Source organism: Aythya ferina (assembly GCF_964211825.1).
Source record: "Aythya ferina genome assembly, chromosome: 5".
NCBI classification, from domain to species: Eukaryota; Metazoa; Chordata; class Aves; order Anseriformes; family Anatidae; genus Aythya; species Aythya ferina.
The window spans coordinates 4771226-4792019 of record NC_140301.1 but is presented as its reverse complement, the minus strand read 5'-3'; the positions used below and the strand labels follow the sequence as shown (position 1 = coordinate 4792019).

General features: G+C 35.3%; 1 protein-coding gene across 22 annotated transcripts in view; it reads left to right on the top strand.

Annotated features, from left to right (window-relative positions):
- SOX6 (SRY-box transcription factor 6) overlaps window positions 1–20794 on the top strand; it is a 381588-nt gene that overhangs the window by 320880 nt on the left and 39914 nt on the right. The gene's annotated exons all lie outside the window — the stretch shown is intronic.

Genomic DNA, 20794 nt, shown 5'->3' with positions numbered 1-20794 from the left:
TTCACAGCACTTAAAGCAAGAGAAAGGGTTGGTGTCTATTAAAACAATTTGTTAAACAATTACTACACAGGATTAAAATGGTTTTACAAGACAAATTCAGAAGTTAATAGATTTTTATTTCTACTAGAGTTAGTTTAAGTGTCAACATTTAAAACCTCATTTAATACAGGTTCATATTATGAAAATCAGAGGAATTAATAACTGATCAAGCAGGCCATATTCAGACAAAACTTACAATGTAAAGTCAGTGTTTGTCTTAACTAACTGAGATGTAGGGTAGTAAAGTTGAAGGTATAAAATAAATGTCACGCCTATGATTAGTATTAAGAGTTTATAAACTAATGCTAATTTTAAAATGTATTTTATGAGTTTCAGTTGCTTGACATTTAAAAATATCTAAGATGCTATAAGGGCTATTAAAAGAATTCTTAACATTTGATTTGAATTTGAAAAGTATAAAAATGGCATCTGTTTACTTATCAGGCCTGTTCCCTGACTTTTTTCAGTACCATGTTTACTTCTTGTTTTGGATACAGTAAATTTTTATTTTGCCTTTCATCTTTTAAAGTAAGGGAAATAAATGGTTCAGTGAATAAACTGGAATTTCTTTTTTGTGCAGGTTACTAGCAATACACAATTCCTGATACACATGTAGGAACAACACGGATGTATGGGTTCTAGGCTGTGGTTATACATCACCCAATATGAGGAAAAAAAATAATTTACTTGCAAATTTAGCAGAGTTTATTGGAAGTCTTAAAAATATTAAAAAAAAAAACAAAAAAAAAAAAACAAAAAAAAACATTGTTCTCAAATGCTGTCTTTTATCTAGAGGCTTCTTGTGACAGCATTTGAAACTTTTAAACTCTGAGAAAAAACAGCAGCAAGGAAATTTGTTGTTAAATCTCTAAGTCCCTTTATATAATCCTGCTAGCTTTGTTTACTGCAGCATGTACTGTAGAAAGAATCGTTAAGGCAGGAAAAAGTTATAGTATGTACTCTGGTTTTACCTTTGGTATACTAGTTTGTTATCCTTGCTCTGCAAGAACAGCAGGGTTTGCAAAAGAATGGGATATAAATTAGTCGTTTTTAATGCTGATATATCCTGACTCACTATCTTAAAGAAAATAGAAGAGTTAAGTCAGAGTCATGAATACTGAGGAAATATATTTCTATTTTATTGCATGTATAAAATACATTAAAAACAGAGGCATCCTTTGCACAAATAGAATTTTAGAACACTCGTTTTACTCCTTTTACCCTTTGCCTTTCAATTTTTACATTATGGTGTATTTCTTTTACTTTAAAATTGATGGCTAGGATGATCAAAATGGGGGGAGGGAATGATAGATCACTTCAGTAAAAAAAACATAATTCTGAAATAATTGCATGCAGAGAATATAGTGTCTAGTTTGTCATAATCCCATTGAGGCTTTGGTAGCATAGTTGCTATTCTGGACTAGTTTCTTTTGAAGAATCAGGACACTATGTTTTCAGGACCAAATTTTCAGAAATGGGCTTCAGGTAATTAGACTTGTATAAATAAGTAGCTAGAAGCTGGCACCAGAAAAAGATGACAAATTAATTGCCTGCAGATGGTTTAAAAAAGCTATTGAGTTTTGGTCAGTTACTGGTCTTCAAGTTCAGATAGCCGGTAATAGTTTGTTGTGCAAATGATTGCCCTTATAAAATTATGTGCATAGCTTCAAAGCCTGGGCTTAGGCCTTTTTGAAAATGTGTCATTTAAATCTCAGAAAGCTTTGTATTTGGTTAGAGACACAGAACTGAAAATTGCCTGTGTTCATGTTCTGCTGTTCAAAAAAAAACCTTCTACAAAGCTTTAAAAGTGCTCACAGAGATTCACTCATCAGAAAGCGCAAAACAAAAACACACAGTGCTGGCACAGCCATGCTTTACCATTTGCAAAAACATTAAGGTTAGGCTGTTCTTCAGAGATGATACTATTCAAAGGACAGCTACAATTACAGAGTTACTTCAGTTTGTGTATGCAAGGCAAAAAGTCATTAGAACAGAGCTGACTTTTTCTGCTTTACCTGGCGCATGTCAGATGCAGGCTGACTGAGGAAAAGCCTTCACAGAGTAAAGAGAAATACTAAGGAGGGGGAGAGAATTAGGAAAATCCAGATTTTCCAGGCTACAGGGTTCTTTCAATTTGATATGAGCAAAAAGTAAAATTGTAAGAAAATTGGCTTCATTCAGAGGATACGACTTTTTTTTTCCATGCTTACCTGCAACAAAAATGAGTGCATTAAAGTACTTAAAACAGAATTTGCATTACTAGAGCTACTTGCATTTATTTTAGTACTTTGAACTAGGAAGAATGCCTAGAAGATTTTATTTAAGGCTCTAAACGAACCTGAAAATGGTATGTAATCTATAACATAACTGACATTGTATTAAAAGAATCAGATCTTGCTGCCTTTGTTGTTGTTGTTGTTGTTGTTTTTTTTGTTTGTTTGTTTGTTTTTTGTGCCTAAAGCATGAAAACAGTGACAAAAAAACCCAGAAAATCTTTGTAGAAAAAATACAGGCAAATATGCATTAATCTTCATTGAAGAAAAATATATGAAGTCAGGATACAGCATATACCCACTAAATATATGCATTTCTGGACATGGTCCTGGGCAACCTGCTCCAGGTGGCCATGCTTGAGCAGGGGGCAGTGGGCCAGGATGCCTGCAGAGGTCCTTTCCAAGCTAAACCATTTTGTGAAATAATCACAACATATCTGCTAGACCCAGGGATACCCCCACCTCCCCATTTTCTTACATAGAAAGCAAATTCTTTGAGATTTGAGAGGAAGCAGAATGTAGTATAACATTTATATGTTTATATTCCACTCTCACCCTTTTGTAGATTCTTAGAGAACTGTATATTTGCAGTAGGAAACCAGAATTGGACCCCCAAATAAATGACGAGTCACCACCTGCTTCCTGGGAATTATTGGACAGTAGTACCCCTTATAATGAGCCTTTTATTCCTTTCTTATCTATAAATAAATGCTTTACAATTTGAATCCACATCATTTATCCTAATATAGACCACTGTTTGTATGCAAAATGTGTACATTCTTAAAAACATATATTATTTACCCTTGGAGATGTTACAGTCTATTGACCAAATACATATTTTGGCACTTGGATTTGACTTGATAAGCCATAACGACTCCTTTGGAGGTGTTACGGTCTGCTGTATTTAGGGACTGTTAAATATGTGGATTACTGACACAATAGAGTGTAACAACTCCTCTGGAGCTGTTACGCTTCATCATTTATATGAAGCCACTGCACATGCGTGCAAACTATGCCTGATAAAACACTTTGGGAAGTCTTTGTAGCAAAAGTTACTAGTCATACATAATCTCCTTTTCACTGCCCGCACCCCTGCGATGACTCCATCATTGTATTGCATTCTTATAAATGCAAGCAGTACTGGATTATGTTGCTGACAGTTTTTTTTATGTTTGTTTGTTTGGTTTTGTTTTGTTTTTCCAGCTTTTTTCTCTCTGTATATTCAAAATTATAGACAGAACAACTGCAGAGGCAGGAGTCACGGTACTTTTTCTGCAGCTGTGGGGTGTTTCTCAGAGAATCACAAAGAGAAGTACCTTGTACTAGCATCCTTGTTACTAGTCATTTCTGAAATAAGTACAAAAAAAAAAAAACAAAAAACAAAAAACAAGCAAACAAACAAAATACCACAAAACAACAGAAAAATAAAAACAAAACACATTTAAGAAAATACACTTTCAGAGTATCTTACGTTTGACCATCTTTTCCATTTATCAAACACACTGATGACCACCCTTAAATTGAGAACATGACTAAGTTAGTTATAAGGGACTTGTGGATTTTTATAAAGCTTTATGAATAATTGGTTTAGATTTGTAGCAAGTGATTCATTCTCTTTTGCTTTTATCTTTTAAGAAAAACTTTTTTTCCCCTTTAGTCTCTTATATAAGAACCTTTATTTGCAGCTGGCAAATTAGAAGTCATTTCTTATATTTCATAGTACTGGGAGACATAACTGAAGCTGTATGCATTTTCAGTTGGATTCTTGTTTCTGTGGGTTAAATCTTAATTCTACTTGTAATTAAAGGGCAAATACCGCAGTCAGGCAAAATTAAAAAAAAAAAAAAAAAAAAAAGAATAGTAGCATCGATAACAAATGACTAGCTTTGTAAAGTTGTTACATTTTAATGCTAATAACTTAAGAATCATACCAAGATCTGTTCTTGGAACTCCACAATTTAAAGAAGGTCCTACCTCATATAGCTCACACTCATATATTATAATGTATGTTTAAATGTATATTTTTAAATTCTGTAATAGAAAATCTGGAACGGTATAGAGAGAAAAAAAAAAAAAAGACACTGTTTTCTTTAACTCAGTGAGAATGTATTTCATCTGTCTAATGAGGAATCTTATTTCCACAAAGAGACACTGCAACAGGGAAACTGTTTTTGCTGAATACATCATTCTGCTCAGTCAACAAACCTTTACCTGTAGAGTTTCTGAGACACAGAAGGAGGCATCCCCTTTGCAGTCCCGTAATTTTAATACAGATAAATTACTTGTCTAAAATAGATGCTCCAAAACAGGGAGAATTTTCAAATACAAATCCCATCAGTCCTCATTCTTACCAACATCCCTTATACATTACTATGAATTTGTCCTGTTTAGTAATCTAATTGTGGCCATAAATAATATATGTAAGCAAAGATTTTTTTAATACTAGGTGTTAAAATTTAACTTCCTAAAGCCATATTTGGACACCGGTATTTTATAAAAAATCTTCATTAAATTTTTTTTTTTTTTTAATTTTTTGAAAGTGCAATAATTCTGCAATTTCCTTCTTTGGCTTAGCACTTATCCTTGCCACATGAAAAATCTTCCTTCATTTTATATTAACTGTAATGCTTCCTTAGTAATTTTGAAAGCAAAATAGTTACCGAAGTGAAATTTTTCTGAAATAGCCATAACGTAGGCACCAAAGTTCCACAGAGCTAGCCCTGAAGATTTTCCCTCAGCACGAGGAAGCAGATTTGTTAGTGTCTGTACAGTTACCATCTATTTTCAGTGAAATTCAGTAGTTTTGTATCCTTCTACAGCACTTTTTATGATTATTTGGGCAACTCAGAATTTCAACTGATGTAATACTGCCCCCTTTTATTAGAACTGGAAAACATGCTGTTTATTTATGCTGTTGCTTCCAATGTTTTGAAATTATGTGACAAGATAAGATAAATCATGAAATTGGTATAACAAGGAAGGGGAGAAAAAGAAAAAGGAACAATTCCAAACAACTTTTTTGCTGGATGTATTGTCTGTGTTATGACTGGGCATCTTAGGCAGCATGTTATTCCAGGGAAATCCCTTCTGTGTTTCTGAGTTTGGGGTGTTGACGGGTTTTGCTTTTTTATGAATTTCATTATCATATGTGCTTGCATTGTTTTTCTAAATCAGTACATTTTTAGGACAACAATAGTGTTGTGTTGTCTTTTATTTTATTATTTTATTTTTATATTTATTTATTCTAAGGCCTGATCAGGAATTAGATGCATCTTTGGATAGCTGGATGGTTTTAAAATCCCTCAGACGTGGAGTAGTGTTGCAGTGAATTGATTTTTACAATTAGAACTTTAAAATGTAATTCAAAATGAAATTTGGGGTAGAGCTTTTTGGGGGAAAAAAGGGGGAGAAGAAAAAAAAAAAAAAAAGCTCTAACCCCTGAGTCTCCAACTATATTATTTAGAGAGAAAAGTTTCCATTAAAAACAAAGGGGAAAAAAAATCTTACTTTTGATAGCACCCTGAAGCCTGTACTATATCACTAGCTTTCACAGATATCACAGAAAATAAAACCAGGCTTAGAAATTTTACCTATACTTAAAGAAATGTTTTATCTGACTTTTCTGTATTTAGTGAGGAAGGTGATGGAATTTGTAACTTCAGATGCACAGTGGGGTCAAGTACAGCCCTAACACTGGTACTCAGATTATAAGAGTTATGGGAGGAGAATGCCATTGCCAACATTAGCCTCTGTATAGGAACATAGCTCCATTATCAAGGCCAGGTTTATAATGGGAACCAGGTGTGAGAGGCTGTGGGTATGAAATCTTGTCAAGCCTGTTCCTCAAACTCGAAAGATAGAAATATTAAAGCTGCTCATGGAACGCTAACCTTCTGCCTGTACGTAACATTAGGATTCAGTCTTTAGCTGATTGCATAGCTATTACTCAAATACTCCTATTTACACCTAAGTATTCATACTTATGCCTACCAATATACTCACTTTTTTTTTTTTTTTTTCTCCCAGATTTATTTTGTATGCAATGTGTGGAAAGACATAAAAAATAATGTATTTGAAATTTTCACATTAAAAATACATGTTCGCTCAAACTGTGGAATTGACAGTAAGACAAAAAGCAGTGTAAAATCTCTGGCATATATAGGTCATCTAAATTTACAAATAAGTTAGCTTTGGCATCAGCTTCCTGTGGATCCGGTTTTGCACCAATAGAAGGGGTGGCTGTGCAGACCTCTCTTTTTAAGCCTTTTGGTCAATAATAGCCTTACTTTACAAAATTGTCTTGGTAAAGTAGGTAGCTTGTGCATTTGCACTCCAATATGTTAGATACACAGTTAAATGCTCAGTGCCCCAAAGCATGTAGCAGCTGGTTAAAATAAAATCTAAATAATTTTTCTATTGATTAAATTATCAAAAATCAGTTAAGTAAAAAATGCAGTATTTGGAAAGTATAAATCACTGATTTTTTTTTTGACCACAAATTTAAAAAAAAAAAAAAAAAAAAAAAAGTTTGGTCAGTTTAGTAGTGATGTAATGTACAAAAGTAAGAAGTTAAAAGAAAATGCACCCAAAGGACCTCTATGAAACATTATTAACTATTTATATATATAAACACATTATTGTTGAAGAAAGTCCCCATATTATCTGAAGTTTTTAAGTTTTTCATTGCTTGCAGGTCAATCAGAAAAGCACTTAGAAATAAAATACTGTTTTCAGGAAAGAAACCAGCACACTCTTTGGGAATTAGTTGCTGGTTTTGCTGTATCTCGACAACTGGAGTTTTTGCCACTACCTATGCTTAACAACGTGCTTGTATGGTAGCTGAATACAACTGTGATGTTTTATTTCTGTTGTCAGGGCTACTTGAAGGGTTGCCTAGCTGCATGTTTTAGACCTCATTAATAATAATGATGATGATAATAATAACAATAACAAAAGGGGGGATTGGCCCATTTCTTCTCTCTCTTTTCCAGCTCAGGAAGAAATGCCAAATATCAATTGCATAGGGTATTTCCTGTGGAAAGGATAAAAACTTTGCCCTCTTTTGGTCTTTTCTCTTAAATATTGGAGCAGCGAAAAATCCTAAATGGACAGCATTTGATGAAAATGGGTCCCAGAGCTAAAAGCTGAAAAATTTGCACAAAAAAAAACAAACAAAAACAATAAAAAAAAAGGATAATTTTTCCAGGAGAACATGTGTTCTGCCATAAAGGAATAGTGTCTTTGTGATGGCTGTAACAGCATAACGGTTGTACCTTCTTATGTGCAATCCATTTCTAAGCTACTCAAAAGACTTTGCAGGTATATACTGAAATTTATCCCATGTTTTCATTATACATCTCCACAAAACAATAAAGATAGGTTGAAAATTACTGTTCAAACATAAATTCTCTGGGACAGGAATATATTCATTGATTTAAATTGTGGGTCAGAATGGTAGCTGCACAATTCTATCATATCACTTCTTCAATTGTCCTGAGAACTACAGAATATATTTGCATGTTATTTCACACTTAGATACGAGCACAGACATCCACAACCATTTGTTTCTGAGCTCTCTGTTCATTCCTGTAAGTAAATGTACAACACCAAATACATTGCCAGTCTAACTGCAGCGGATTAAGTAAAACAAAGATAAATTAGGATTACTCTGCCTGATATTCATTACTTTCTAAAATTTTATAATAATGTTTTCTGTGTCTCAGGTATCATTAGCCTGCATTAATAGGTACGATAGACTGAAATACTCTCACTGCTATAGGATATTTACTCAGCTGCCTGTTTGTGGGATTATATACTACTTTGTGCTGATTTAACTGTTTTGCTTCTAACAAAACAATAAGAATGCTAGCAAGTAAAATCTTCTTTCATCTCATGAAAAGCAAGTAATACAAAACAGTATTTGCAAATGTTTGAGATCTCATTAATGGAGTTACTTCCTTTTTCTTTTCACAAATACTCATGCAAACGCAATTTTATTTCTATGGTTGTATTTGCATGTGAACATGGACATTTGTGCATGGTTACAGACATTTGCTGTTTATGCCCAAATTGATAACCTTCTGTTAAAAAAATTAATAATAAAAAAAAAAGGCGGTTTTGATTCAGCTCCCACTCCAAACTCCATGTTGACCAAACGAAGATCACAGTAGCAGGGAACATTTCCATCCCTGATACAGTGCTGATGCTATTTGTAGATCGTTACAGCAGCTCTGTGAACTTTGCAGCATTTAATCTAGAGATCCAACAGACTTTGCTTCTCTGTGCCTTACCACTGCCACCTTTTTCCTATTGATGGTATGCCAGAGGCATGTTCATCTTTTTTTCCTGTGGTGATGAAGATAATGGATGCCGGAATTGATAGATACAAGTAAAGGCTTTCTACTACCTGGGAGGCCTCCTGGCTGAAGGAATTCCCAGTTGCTTTTTGCAGATAGTTTAAGGCAATATTGCACTACTCACCATTGAGGCAGGCATCAAAAACAATATAATTTGTCGTACGTGACCAACTAGAGCATAAATCACAACCTGCAAACTATTGAGCGCTTAAGTGCATAGTTCATGCATAACTCACAAGCTGGATTGTTTGAACACTTATAAGTTACTTATACATGTAGAATATAAATTGCTGATCCCCCAGTGGTAGTTTGAAAAAATAAGGAAGACTGTATTTGTTGAATAAATTGTTCCCTTCACATAGCTTGTCCATCTGTAGTCACATAACACTAACACCATAAACAGGTCTATCTCAATTGGAAATGCGTAACAGGGTAATAAATGATATTCAACATCAGATTACTTGTACTAAAATCATGTTCAAGTCATAGTAAGCTGTTATAACACTACTTAAAACCTGAAGTATGCCTAACCCACAAGCTGAAATTGCCCAGCTTACATCCTGAAAATCTACAGACAACATTAATTTCTCAGTAGTTCACTTTTATGCCTGTGGCCTCTAACATGTTGCAAATGCTTCTATAAGAAAGGCTGGAAAAACATATCAAATTTCTGTTCTTCCACTTGCTGACATTCATTAACTGAGGGAGAACATTGAGACAAGGTTTTGGAAAGATCTCCTTTTCACCTCCACCTGTTCCAAAGCAGTTTATTAAACAGCCAGTAAGAGAAGTGGACACTTGTGCTTTAATGTCAGGCCTGTGTTGATCAGGTAGCTGTGAATGCTTTCACTGTTATCTTGACAAAGGTTTCTTGAGATGGCAGACAATGGATGCATTCTTATCTCATTGCCATGCTCTTTGCATCCCTGAGTTAAATTGATAAGAACCAATATCATTATATGACTGCTATTCAGGTGAACTATCTTTTATATCCATTTGGATTTTTGCTTAGCGCATCCTATTTTTACATGCTTGTTCCCTTTCTAAAGCACAGGAACCCTCTGCAGTATTTCAGATACGAATAGAGGCCATCACTCGGAGGATATGCATTAGAACTGTACACAAAGTGAGTCACTGACGTGTCACAAACTGTAAAACTTCTTGTTCTATCAAGGGTTCAGCAGGTTGCCAAAACATACTCAGTTGCCAGATCCTCACCAGAATTCTGTTCCTCGCCTGAAGCCAGTCAGTCTCTTTGAATAAATAAGATTAGGTTCTCTGGCTGCGCTCTTCCTCCCAAGGGATTCCCCTTTATCAAGGGATTACCTGCATGCCCTTTTTTACATAACTCCTATATTTTATTCTTCAGTATCATGCTACAGATCATGTCATGTCATAGCTGCTAAACGTCTCATGGATGAAGTGCCTGTCAACTCTTTTTTCCTTTCAGAAAATACGAGGAAGGTGTTCTGAAAAGTTTTGCTCCTAATCTTTTCCAGCCAAGCTTCGTTTCTCTTTCTTTGCAGGGGCTGATGAGTTAATATTCACAGTTGTAGACTGACAGTATATAGACCAGGACATCTATCAGTCCTCTGCACTGAGTAGCATACTCCAGCTACATAGGATTTTCATTCCATTCAGTGAAAAAGCCATCTGTAGTTAATCAGTATATACTCACCACCATGGACAGGCAAAAGTAATGAACTGCAGTATGAGAAAATTGTAGTAAATATGTGCATTACCCTATCAGGGAAGGAGATGAAGTGTACTATTTGCTTAGTTTATCAACTACTTTCCCTTTATCTCCATCCATGCCATGTTACTGTAGCTACCTTGGAATATGTGTTATGAGACCATACAGAATCCAGTAAAAAGGTTAAAAAAAAGAAAAAAAAATTATTTATTTATTTATTTTTTAAAAAAGCACATGATTTCCTGTTCATGACCCCAGTTAAGGTCTCTTAATGTAAAACATTTGCTTTATAGTATATATTAGAGGGTGGATTTCAGCACATGTGACTCTCTGAATCAGGACCCACATTACTTATTCATCCTTCAACTGTTCTGAGATCTGAATCCTATGGTGTTAGGAGTGTTCTTGATGTGATACAGGATATAGTTTAGGCTGTGGAAGTCTCTGTCATCCTGTTACCGTGAGAGGCAGGGAAATTTTCTTGCAGTGTTTGCTAAGATCTATCAGCTCAGGTCTTCTTTCCTCTTCCTCCAGCTGATTCTCTTCCTTATTGCTTACCCTCACTGTGCTTTGGCTGGGGCTCTTGTAAAGTGTCATCAAAACATCTTCATGTTGCTGTTGTGTGTCGCATTGTAATAGAATAGCACACAATTTCTACAGTGGAATTCCCACTACCATCTTATATGGTGAAAAGTGACTATTATTTCACTTATTTTTGCTCTACAGTCTGTGTTCTGTATATAACTGTATTTTTGTTGTCTCTGTATTTGTCTTTGATTTGGTTTCACAACTAAGCTGAAGACCAAATATATTTCATAAGCAGATTACACATTTTAACACATATTTCTGATTGCTTGGAGGTAGCAAAGGAATAGAGATAAAATTGAAAACTGCATTCTAAGGTAACCATATTATTTGTTTCTTTAATATTTCTGTTTTGCTAGTAATGAAATTACTCATTTGGGATCAGGCCCTTTTAGGCTGTGCTTTAAACCAGACAAAAGCAGGCATTGCTCCTGACATGATGATCTTTAATTGGAAAGGCAAGAACTATATTCAGCCAGTTTTCACATGCTGCCCATCCAGAGGAAGGATGCTCTTAGCACTGGTTCCCTATCCTTGCACTGGGCTGCAGCTTGCTGCCCCTTCAAGGACACAGCTGTTTGGACAACTCCTCTGTAACAGCAACAAAACATATCTTCAGGAAAACAAAACAAAACAAAACAAAAAAAAAACAACACATTTTTTTTCAAGCTGAAACATTCCACTGTTTTGAGTTTTCAGCATGGCCCCATAAACAGCTGAACTGGAAGAAATAAAGGATTGTGGACTATGTGTGTTGGAATCCGGTGGATTGGAAGGTGAGGGATGGGGCAGAGCTTCACTGCCGCAGACAGCGTCTGTAAAACTGTGCTTTGAATGTAACAAAGTGTAAGAAATAAGAGTAAGGGAGAGCACAGGTAGAAACATAAAGATCCTGTAGTTTGAATGGTGGATATACTACCAGATGGCTTCAGAGCATATAGTTCTTTCCTTCCTTTTGGCATAATCCCTTTCAGTTCTCCCAATATATAATCATTTGAAATTCCTCTTATGTCTCTGTTTCTAAACCCTAAGAAGAGGCAAACCCAAGCCTTGCTGTTTGCATTCTTCTGATATCAAAGACTCCTATCCCACTGGGGCCCTTAGCCATAGGAGAGGTTTGAGGGAGGGGGAAGAGATGTTTTTCCTCCTCCTTAGCTGCTCTACTAGACTGGAGGGTGGGGAGGGGAGAAGGAGCAGCAGTAGGACTTTAAGGTTCAAAATGGAGACTAGGATGTGCCTGATGCCTGCGTCCAGCTTGTTTACCCACATATCACTGCTTCTTTTGGTTGATGTTGCAGCGGGACTGGAGCTGGGTGGAGACTGGTGCCTGATGATGCAGAGTGCTCATCCTCTCAGGGAGTTTAGGGAGAGCCTTGGTCAGCCTGTTTTTACAGAAGCCTGCACCCTAGAGATATGTGCCATAGCAGACTGTAGAAGGATATTTTTCTTTATGTATAAAATCTGTGTTACAGATTTACAGGAAGTATTTATTTATTCTTCCAATTAGCTGAGCCTGAGAATCATCTAAACAGAGATGGATTTAGAGATCAGCACAATGCAGCGAGATTAAAAAACCCTTTCCATCTGAATTAATGAATTTCAGACTGCTTTTCATAAACTAGTTTTTCAGAAGTCATCTGTGAAAGCTTGTATAAAGAATTTTTAAAGGTAACTTAATGGGATGGAGAAAAGGTTTAAAATTATCTACTGGGGCTGTTGCAGGAGATATTAAATATTGATTTATTTTGGAGTAAGAATCATACTAAAGAGTAAGGCTTGTAGTCAGATCAATTTATCTGGAATACAAACTGTATAGCTGTATTTAGTACAATGTCAACATGAATCTTAAACAAGTGGATGTGAAAGGTTGAGCATTTAATCTAAATCAGTCAGCTCTCCCAAATCTTCAATTAAAAATAAAAAAAACACAAAACACTCAACATTTCAAACTGAACTGCTCCTAAATGTTTCAGGTGGTTTGTATTAAAAAAATGCTTTATTTAGTGAGTTCATATTATATCATAACCCTCTCCTGCGCATCATGTTGCAACTAGGAACAAAAATCTATAGTCCAAGTCTTTTCCAAATCTTAAGTTTTTAATACTCCAAACTCTCTTGAAAACCCGATGTAAATCATTCAAGTAATCTGGCAAATAACACTGTAAGCAATTTTCTGCTACTTGCCACTGCTACTGCACTGCCAAGCTTTTGGTCGTAATATAAAAGTTGGCTCAGATTGTACTTAACCAACTAAAACTGATTATGTTCCCTTTTCAGACTTAAATAGATGCCAGCTAGTGGTATTGGCTAAAATATTTTTCAGAATATATAAGTGTACATAGGCCTGCAGTAGGAAATCCTTTATCCAAGTGTGACATCAAAGCAGTGCTTCTCAGATAATTTAAGTGTTACATTTGCTTTTGTTTGTACTGTTTTCTTTAAACATATTCATTAGACAAGAGCAGAGCCTTTAATGTTCCATGACTGAAAAATCCATCAAATAGATTTACGACAGAGGCAGTGTGGCATAACAGCCAGTGGACTGGCCTAATGTTCAGAAGTCCTGGGTGCAGTTCTTAGCTTAATCATTGACGTTCTGGGTAAGCAGAAGATAATGATTTCCCTCAGTGCTTGGCAATACTGTTACCAACTTTTTTTTCTGGAATGACTTGGGTTCTACTGCTGCACAGTGGTAGGTATTATGATTGTCTACATATATAGTAGTGAAAGGCTCCAAAATGTTGATTGCTTCCCAGGATATTACTATTCCCTTTCTTGTAAGACATAACTAGAAAATATGAACATAATTATAAAGTATACAAGTATACGGAGAAGTAAGGAATGTATGAAACAAAAAAATCCCTCTTACTTGCAGGTTGCATTTGTTCACAGAGTAGCAAAAATCTTCCACTGGAATTGAGGTGTTAGAATATTCATTCAGTAAATTGTAGGAGCTTTACATGTATGTCATCTGGGGGGTGGGGGGTGGGGAGGTGAATGAGGACAGGAGAAAAGAAAAACTTCATTTTAAATGTGGAGAGATGTATGTAAGACCCAGTCTACACTTATGCTGAAAGGCAGGTCAAAAATAGGTCTTAAATGGGACATAAGTGGCTAATATGCTCTGTGGGTGAAACCTCTATTTTTGAAACTCCATTCCAAAATTGCTTGTTAAGAGAAAAGAACATTTTCCAAATTGTCATTGTTGCATTGAGCTGAAGAGTACTTTAATAGATATCTTATGCAGGAATTTAAAACAATCTTTTCGCGATAAAACAAAACAAATTAAAAAAAATCGTTTTACTTCAAATGAAAATCTAGAGAATGGATATTTTTTTTCCCGGTAGTGTTAGCTATAGATAACTAGTATTTTTGTCTTTGTATACTGCTGCTGTAAACCCACAATTCTTTGTCAGCATGTAGATACACATTCTGCATTTAAGATGGTTTCAGGTGTAAGAGTTTCTGGACTCTGCATGAAAAAAAATGCAAAGCCATCCCATATAATCCCATATAAAGCACCTTCTCTCTTACATTATTTTGATTTCTGCTTCCTCCATTGAAGAGTTCTTCCTTCCTTCAGATGTAAATCTCCCCCTGTTTCCTGGAAGTACGTGGTTGCATGCATTTGCATGCTGGATGTAGAAATGGGAATCTTCACCTTGTTTTATCGGTTGCTTTTTTTGTTTGCTTCGATAAATGTATAGTGTTCATAAATCAACTTTGGGCTGTCTTTTCCTGGAGTACAAATTTTAAAAATGTAATTTATGAGTAAGTTAGTTCTGGTTGCATTAGAAAGATTTGTGAGTAAATAAGGCAGCTTCACTGGTAGGGAGTTATTCCTTTGCCTTCAGCTAGCCCATCATTAATGCAAGATCTTGCCCACTTGCAGGACTGGTTTTCTACTGTTTTATTGCTAAACAAGAACTATTCTCCTCCATACCCAAAGGCTTTCAACCTTGCTGAATAAAACGGAAAAAAGTGTAAGCAAAGAGGAGAAAGTATCTTAGCCTGTGAAGATGTTGTTTCATGTTTAGTTTCAGATTCAGTGTGAGTGTGCAAGAATTACACACTTTGGCCCTTATTAGTCCATGCTTAATTTAAGCACATAAGTATTTCCCTGGAGTTTAGTAATGACTATCCATGCCCTTGTGTTGCAATGGAGTGAAGGTGCTCAGCACCTTACAAAGTTAAGGCCTATATAAGGCTGCAAGAATTTGTAACTTGCTCTCTTTTTTTTTTTTTTTGTTTTGTTTTGTTTTGTTACTGTTGTTGTTGTTTTTTTTTCTTGAATGAAGATTAAAGACAGAAGATAGTTGAGGTGTACATCAATATCATCACGGGCATTAGGTACATCACACTTGATATTGTAATCATGCAAGCAGTAATCGTGCCTTCCTGACATAAACAGTAAGCAGCACATTTTCCTGAGGCTGGAATAATCAGAGAAAAACATGGCAGTGATGGGGCTACAAGAGGCAAAACATTGCATAATGATGTTATTATCATTGTTCTATTGTCACCCGTCCTTATTCTTTAGTGATATGTTTGTTCTCTCTCTGAACATAACAAAAACCACCTGTGTATAAATAGTGTAATATTTAAGCAGTGATCATAAAACGCAACCTTGGAAAAATATACATAAAATGCTACAAAATGAAAAAACAACAACAACAAAACCAAAACAGATTGATAAATACAGAAAAACCCTTCCTAATCTATATATGCATGATATGCAATTATATATTTACATACAGCACAAGGCAAAGCATATATTTGAACACAGTAGCATTCGGTGGGATTTTGTTAACTGCCTTGATTGCATTTCTAATTCTAAATATGAATATGAACATTTAAGCCCAAGTGTCTTGTGCATCACCAATTTAAGCTACTTCAGGTGTCTTCTGAAAATGGGATGGAACAGCGATGTCTAGGGGCCTGCATTGCTTACAAACAAAAGTGGTAGCTACACTCAGCAGCTCATTCAGAGCATCTAGGAAACACTGGCATCTATACCTGAAATATTCAACACTATAGATGTTCAAAGATTTCTGTAATAAATGCACAAAACTTAGGTTCAGATTTTTCCTGGGAGTTTAATTGTTCAGTTTAGAAATACATGACAGTAGAGTATTTGAAACATTTGTTTTTAAACCTTTATAGCTATGATTGATGCGTAGAGTAGGAAAATGCATTTATTGTTATTTGATAACTGATTATTGCATCATGTAGTCCATTTTCATCAGTTTTTCCAGTACTGTTTGATCATGTCACAAAATCTGGCATATGCCTTTCATAATTGAAATGGTGGAATGAAAGTATCTATGACAACAGCTGTCATGCTTTTAGCTTTTAGAAGTTTAAAATCAAACATATATATGTGTCTGTTTCCGTGCACTTATATTCTATATTGTTCATAAAATAACATCATATTGTTTCTCAGGATGTTTGAGTGGAGCACGTGTGTGTCAGTGTTCTGAATTTCTCTTGAATTTCTCTGAATCTCTCTTGCTCTGATTTGTATGGAGGGCAGCTGAATTTCCTTTGTGCTGTTGAGGTTTGCAGAACACCACAATGAAATTGAAATTGGTGACTTCTTTTTTCCTTTTTTTTTTTTTTTTTTTTTCCTCATTCCAAAAACATTGTTGTCTTGAACCTAGAATAGTTTTTCTGGTTGTTATACTGCTGTGGCTTCTTGCTAAAGCTGTGTTTTCAGCCTGGGGTATATTACGGGATGATTAAGAGAAAAGGGAATTCAGAATTTGAGAACAGGAACCAGATCTCTTGTCTTCTAAATTCTGTCCCAATTCTAATGCATGATAATACTTTTAATGAAATTTAGTTCCAAAATAAAGGTTGGGGAAGCGTGCACAGATATATGCGCATAATCATGGCATTTTGGAAAAGCATTCCTGTACACTTTTATGTCATTTTAATGTCTACATTTTTAACTACTTTGTGGAAATGGGAACATAAATGACAAGGTCCAGTCATCTTCTAAATTAAACCAAAATATAGCAAAATATACATTATTATTATTGTTCTATTTATTTTACTGGAGAAAAGATTGGTTTTACCATGTCCTTATGCATTTATTCTTGTAACTCAAATGTTAGAAATATGAATGACCATTCTGAGGGTCCAAGAGTAGCTACTGAATTGCTTGCATTAGTCACTTTATGGTGCAGGAAAAACAGTTTTGCTGGTTTCTGATAGAAGCTTATGTCAGTTGTCATTTGTGATTATTTTCATCTGTCTCTCTCTTAAAAATGCATGTGTACGCACTTAGCTAAAAGAAAAATGTATTTTTTTTTTAATGGGTGCATTCCGATTCTTTCTAGTTACAAGGTACGTAGATTTGGTCTTAAACCATTTACCAGCTCTCCCTTAAATCTAGTGGGCAATACCTGATGTTATAAAAGAAAATTAACTTCTCTCCCTGGAAGACTTCCAGTTAATCATCTGTGGATGTTGGTCAGGAGGAAAGGGAGCAGCAGAGAGAAAGAGGGAATTTCTCTTTGACCCCAACAATTGAACAGCTTACACTCTGGAACATGAGATTTGATTATCTTAGCATGTGTTACTAAAAATGTTATTAACAGTCAAAAAATTATCCAGCTCTTTTAAAAACAAGTGACAGCCCAGGCTTTGGACTCTTTCTGACCTCTAGTGAATTCTGCAGCTGTATTATGCAGTGTTAAGTAGAAACTCCTTTTGTTTGTTTTACATTTACCAGCTGTTAATTTAATTGATTGCCCATTTGTTTTTTGAGGACTAATGAATTCTCAACAGTCTAAGGTAGAATTCCACAGTTTATGTGACTTAGAAAAAGATCTTTACATTTTGGTTGATGTGTAATTTTACTGTAGACTACTGTATGAGTTTGCTGCTGAAACAAAGAGTTAATCAGAGAGTTCTCAGATACTGCCATGCATCATGCCATTGTGCATGAATAAAAAGTTGGAAACCGCATGAAAGCAGTAGTTGGGTTACCACACAACTGGATATGCTTAAGTCTGAACGCTTCATAACTCTAACTACTGGGGAGTTGCAAACTTATAAATAACCTTGCAATTGGTTAAAACCATATTAAAACCATATGAACAAAGACATAAAGCGTTTGGTTAAGGGGGCTCAGTAAGTGCAGTAATCCTGTTGAAAGTAATCTAACCAGGGCAGATCCATAGCCTAGGAGTCCCTGCAAGTGCAGCAATAGTTAAGGGTATGTCAAATCTTCATATGAAGGAGGGCATAATATCCTACTTAGGTGAAAACATTCGCTATCTGTACTGTTTGCTTTAAAAAAGTACTTAAAAAATCATACGCTGCTATTTTTAAAGGCAAGCTTCAGTGCACTGAAATCCGTTAACTTAGGAGTATGCGCTGAATGCTCCCAGTAATCAGGGGATTCATCCAAATCCTTATTTGTTTTCAGAGCTCAGGATGGCTACTGCTCGCACTAGCCAGGGGCTCTTGGCATTCTGATTCTTAAAATCAGATTTCTAAAACAATTAGTTAAAGAGAGTGTTTAAAATTAGGCAGTTTGGGTTTGCATTTATCTAATGAGTTTTGGGCCTTTAGCACTCCAGTTTCAAACTTTTTATCTAAACCCTTTATGTTTGGATTACTTTGCAATTCTCTATTTTAACTTCCGAACCTGTCTTAAAAGAAGAGTCCATATCATGACCATCACTATGAAATTGTGGTCCTGAAGAACTTTGGAGGTTTTTTTTTGCTTGTGATGGGCTTGCATATATGATGCTGTCACGTGGAAGCCAGCCGAGGCTTGTGAGTGAGGGAAAAAAATGTTTTAATTCCCTTTTATCTGCTTTTAATCCCTTCCTTTTCAATCATGCTTTAAGACAGAAGAAAATATCTAATAGGGGACCTGAAGACTTTTCTCTCAATTCATCTCTTCAAACAGGTTGCTTGTTTTGAGGCACTGTAACCTAATACAAACCTTAGTCAGTGGCAGGGGTGATAGTCTGTGCTGTACTTTCAGCATATCAGGAAGTATTGGAACAGTTTGCAAACAATATATGGGCCTTCAAAAACCAAACCCAGCAGTAGGTAGAGGTGAAAATCCACCAAAATGTCCCCCTTAATTTGGTTCCTGAGATCATTTTCTCACATTGGTAGAAATACTGAATTTGTGCATTTCTCTTCCATAAAAAAATTGAAGGGTCAAGTTGTGCCAGTAGCAAAGAAATCAGCACATCTTTTGTCCATGTAGCCTGTAAATCAGTGGTTGAAATGATACGCTTTGTATCTTGCAATATCTTAAAATACCACCATTTCTACAATAAGTGAACTCACTTTGCTAACTTAATTTATCACATTTATTGGAGCACCTCCCGCTGCTATGCTGTTGAAAACAAGCTCTGGATATTCACCACAAAGTTCTAGAAAACCAAAGGCCCTTCTGTGGGGTTGCCGTGCTTTTAGTTGTAACAATAATGCAACTATTGTGTTTATCTACTTTGCCATCCAAAGAATTCCAGCAGTTGCATGCCTGCACACCAGTAGGATGATTGACATTGTTGTAATAAGGTTAATGTTTAAACTTCCCACCCATAATAACTAAAATATTCAGAGATAAGGATGAAAGTTAATTTGTAATTATCCCTGCTGTGCCAAGATGTTGCAAAAGATTCTAAGTGGAGGGTAATTTAACATTTCAGTCTCAGCTGTTATAAAAAAGTAGGAAGAAGAAAGCAAAAAGCTTGGGACATTTGTATGTTGACTTTCCAGGGGGGTAAAAAAAAAAAATAAAAAAAAATGGTCTTGTGATTCCTCTTATTCCTCTTTATTCAAATTGGGAATAAGTTTCTCTGTGTTTTGTTGAAAATGTGCTTTTGATATTTTGAATATAGTAAGTTGTTTGCCTGTTGTTTACTGTCTATGGTACATGAAGGGAGTAGATAACAGCTAGCAAATAAACTGCTAGAATATTTAGTGTGGAATAATTCAATTGAAATATATTTTATACATAAAGACAACATGTGATAATTATTTGTAGTCATTCTAACTAAACTACTGTCCTCAGAAGAAATAATATCCCTTCAGTCGTATGCTCTGTGGCTTCAGTGAACGACCCATATTAATTCAGTTTCTAGAAACTGGCTCTTTAAATTAATGTTGGTAACTGCTTCCATGCTAGACTGTTGAAATAAAGGGTATTACATCATTGTCCAAACATGTCTACTTAAATAAAAAGTATTTGTTTGCAAAATATATATATATTTTAAATCTTTCACACAACGATCAGCGTGCATGCCATTTTCCATTTCAGTCTAAGCATACATTTCAGATGTGGAAAAAGCAAGCATGTTGAAATAATTTGAGGCATGGGTATAGTCGGATCAGTCTTGGTAATCCAGAAGGGAGGGGTGCCCAGTGTATTATTACATTTCATATATTATTTTTCAAGAGATGGATGCAATCAGTCATCTTCTCGCATATGGTTTGAAAAAAACTTGTCGTGCTGGCAAGTAAACTGTTATTTAAGTACACAATCCACGGTACTACAGAAACAGTTTTGCCAAACTTGTCCAAGTATTCTCACATCCTTAAAGATGGTATAAATATCATTTATAGCAAGCCGTTTACTTCAGACTATATGGAATGCCTTCCTGCTCCCCTGATCTAAGTGTCCCAGTTTGCATTATGGCCTTTATTGCTTCTGTTTGATGGAGTGATCAGTAAAAATTTAATGACACTATAAAATAATAAAAATGTCATTAATTTACCACGGATCTTGGATGCAGTGGTTGTAAAGTTACATTAATAAACAGAATATTTTTTACAACAAAAAGCATTGTTACGTGGGAACGTATAAATAACACACA